Source organism: Oncorhynchus tshawytscha, linkage group LG05 (assembly GCF_018296145.1).
Source record: "Oncorhynchus tshawytscha isolate Ot180627B linkage group LG05, Otsh_v2.0, whole genome shotgun sequence".
NCBI classification, from domain to species: Eukaryota; Metazoa; Chordata; class Actinopteri; order Salmoniformes; family Salmonidae; genus Oncorhynchus; species Oncorhynchus tshawytscha.
In genome coordinates this window covers 45,408,040-45,412,081 of record NC_056433.1, presented here as the reverse complement: position 1 = coordinate 45,412,081, position 4,042 = coordinate 45,408,040, and positions in this window count along the sequence as shown.

Sequence of the window (4,042 nt, the reverse complement as noted above, 5' to 3'; positions counted from 1 at the left end):
AGCATCTGGACTGGGACTGTTACGGTGACCATTTACCAGCGGTCACGACTCGCGAGCGCAGTCAAATTCCACGTGACCGTTTATTCACGGTAACTAGGCTTCTCCAAGATCAGTCGGACGGGTGACAATATTAGCCTATCACTTGTGAATGATGTATTTTCACTTGTGAATGATGTAGTATCACTTGGAAACAATGCCCTGCTTGTGTACAGTAAGGCAAGAAACAGCTCATGCCTTTTTTTGAGGGACTTTTTCAAATCATAGTTGCACATCTCACGTAGCCTAGACCGTAGGCCTGTATGTTTTGAATAAGGTTTGTATCACAATTAAAGTGACCAAATAACATCTTAAAATGAAGCACATTAATCCGCTTTACAACCAGTGTAGAGCCTAACTGGCATACATAGGCGGTGAGTTTGGGGGTGATCATTTTCACCACAAAAAAAATGCACCTTTATAATAAAGCATTACATGCATAACCGCATTTGAGGTCCCTTTTGAGAATGGTGTTCTCCCGCTAGTTGATAGCATTTTGGAACATTCGCGCTGATAGCCTTCTGACTTGTGCACATTGCTGCGTTAGTAATGTGACGAAATAGCTCTAACAGCTCATCAACACCTTCCAACATCTTCAATATGCACCCCGGAATTTGCAGTTGCTTCCCCAATGTTTGTCTTCATTTGTAGACTGTGAGAAGGACCTGATCACGTGACGGGCATTGGCCAATAGGAATTGAGATATCTGAGAGAGCATGCAGTCGGGAGAAGGGAATTATAATGATTATATTCACCCACCGGCCGGAAAAGGCATAGATTGTTTTTTTGCGGGCATTTAACAGCCACACAAAGGGGATGCCGTCGGGAAATTCTAGGAATGATCAAGTGCTTTGTCAAATTGTGAATGAGAGACTGATGAAGTGGGTGCAAGCAAAGCAGTGTTCACGGCTTTCATACTTTTTTTTTTCAAATGATCATTAGAGTCGCATCCATGCAGCCTTAGAATGTATTCAAAATCTAAACATATAGCCCAACTTTGTATCACAGCTAAAGTTGCAGACATAACTCTAAATCAAGTATATAGGAGGACCTGTTTCTTTGTTAGCTGCTCAACACTGAACAGTTGCACGTGCGCACTCCCTCGACTCGTTTGGAGAAAATGTCCTTTGTGTTTCATTCGGGCTATGTTCAATTGTATTCTTCATACTATAATATAATGCCATGGAATTCGAAGCAAATCTTTTCTGCTAAATGAAGTAGTGTAGCCCACAGCCATACTGTATGTGTCACACCCTGAACTGTTTCACCTGTCTTGTGACTAACCCCCAACAGTTGTCTCCCATGTACTTATACCTGCGTTTTCTGTTTGTCTGTTTGTCTGTTGCCAGTTTGCCAACCAGCGTGATCCCGTGTTTCCTGTGCTCTAGTTTTTGCTTTTTTCTAGTCTTCCCTGTTCTGACCTTTCTGCCTGTCCTGACCCTGCCTGCCGTCCTGTACCTGCCTGACTCTGATTTGGATTACGACTCTTTGTCTGCCTTGACCTAACGATTGCCTGCCCCTTGTAATAAACTCTGAGACTTGTACTATCCGCCTCCTGTGTCTGCATCTGGGTCTTAGCCTGTTCCTCACCTCCCCTGGTCCCATATATCATTGGACTTCGTCACAGGTCTCCCTCCGTCAGATGGCAAAACCACCATCCTTACGGTGGTGGATAGGTTTTCCAAAGCCGCCCATTTGATCCCCCTTCCTAAGTTGCCCTCAGCTAAGGAGACGGCCCAACTCATGGTGCAGGATGTCTACCGGATCCATGGACTTCTGGATGACATGGTCTCCGATCGCGGCCCTCAGTTCACATCCTGGATCTGGAAGGCGTTCTGCACCCTTATTGGGTCGTCAGCCAGCCTGTCCTCTGGTTTTGATCTCCAGTCTAACGGCCAGTCAGATCGAGCCAATCAGGACCTGGTAACGACTCTTTGTTTCCTCGTCTCCACCAATCCCACTGCCTCAAGCCAGCAACTCATGTGGATGGAATATTACCGCAACACCCTTCTCTGTTCTGCTACTGGTCTCACCTTTTGAGTGTTCCCTGCGATATCAGCCCCCACTCTTCCAGGAGCAAGAGGAAGAGATCAGCATTACCTTCTGCCCAGATGTTCGTCCCGTCGCCGTACCTGGAAGATAGCCCGGGCCGCTCTTCTCAAGAACATCTCCAGGTATCAACGACAAGTGGACCGCCACTGGACCCCTGCTCCCCGCTACCGTCTTGGGCAGAGTGTATGGCTTTCCACTCTGGATCTGCCCCTCCGGGTGGAGTCCCACAACCTTTCCCCCTGTTTTATAGGCCCTTTCCCCATTTCTAAGGTCCTTAGCCCCTCTGCTGTTTGCCTTCTGTTGCCCCGCACCCTTCGTATACATCCCACTTTCCATGTATCTAGGATTAAACCCCTGTCTCACAGCCCTTTGTCTCCTGTTTCCGGGCTCACCCCTCTCCCCCCGTCTCATCGACGGCCATCCGGCATGCAGAGTGAGGCGCCTCCTGAGTGTTCTACCTCGAAGCAGGGGATTCCAGTACCTGGTTGACTGGGAGGGTTATGGCCCGGAGGAGAGGTGTTGGGTCCCCGTCAGGAATATCCTGGACCCAGCCCTCATCGCGGACTTCTGCTGTCAACACCCCAGTCAACCATGTCCCAGGGTAAGATGCCAAGTTGCAGGGGGGTACAGTCACTTCTTGATCTGTTTCACCGGCCTTGTGATTGATCTGTTTTCACCTGCCCTGTGATTATTATACCTGCATTTTCTGTTTGTCTGTTGCCAGTTCGCCTCGTCCCGTCCATCCCTACCAGCGTGTTCCTGTGTTTCCTGTGCTCTAGTTTTTGCTTCTTCTTGTCTTCCAAGTTCTGACCTTTCTGCTTGTCCTGACCCTGCCTGCCGTCCTGTACCTGCCTGACTTTGATTTGGATTACGACCCTTTGCCTGCCTTAACCTACTGATTGCCTGCCTTGTACTGTAATAAACTCTGAGACTCATACTATCCGCCTCCTGTGTCTGCATCTGGGTCTTAGCCTGAGCTGTGATAATATGGCATAGCCAGACCAGGGCTAACATAAAGACATCCCAAGAGTGTGCAATTCTGTTCTTCTGAAATAGACTACATTTTCTTCATGTCATGTTTCTTTATCATGGATTTATTGTGAAGGTGTAGGCTATATTACATGGATTTATTGTGAAGGTGTAGGCTATATTACATGGATTTATTGTGAAGGTGTAGGCTATATTACATGGATTTATTGTGAAGGTGTAGGCTATATTACATGGATTTATTGTGAAGGTGTAGTCTATATTACATGGATTTATTGTGAAGGTGTAGGCTATATTACATGGATTTATTGTTAAGGTGTAGGCTATATTACATGGATTTATTGTGAAGGTGTAGTCTATATTAAATGGATTTATTGTGAAGGTGTAGGCTATATTACATGGATTTATTGTGAAGGTGTAGGCTATATTACATGGATTTATTATACTTTTTCAAAATGTACCGGCAGTTATTTGCTTGACAATCACCCGACTGACAAAATGTCAAGACCGCCACAACCGTAATCTGGACCCATCCTCTATGTGAGACCAGTGTTGCATGTAACACCAACCATGCCAGGGCAGCCACCTCTCACTTACAGACTGCAAATCTACTAGATCAAACAAGCTCTATCTCCCTCGACTGTGTCTGTGTATACTAAAGTGAATGATGGTGTGGCCTTTTGTTCCCCTTAATCACATTTCCTCCTTCATTAAGAAGTTTATCATTAAAACAGGGTTTGTTAGCCAAGAGCTGAGGACGACAACCTGATTGACCAGTGATACATTGTGACAAATCAGAAAAAAACGGAGCCGAGAAGCCAACAGGGCCAGTCCTGTCACATGACTTGAAGTAATTAAGGCGCTACCTGTTTGGACGGCTCAGATAAACAAGGCCAGCATGCCAGCATGCGATTGGCTGATGAGCTGAAGGGAGGAGGTGGTAATTGAGGCTGTCAGTAAGCTGTCT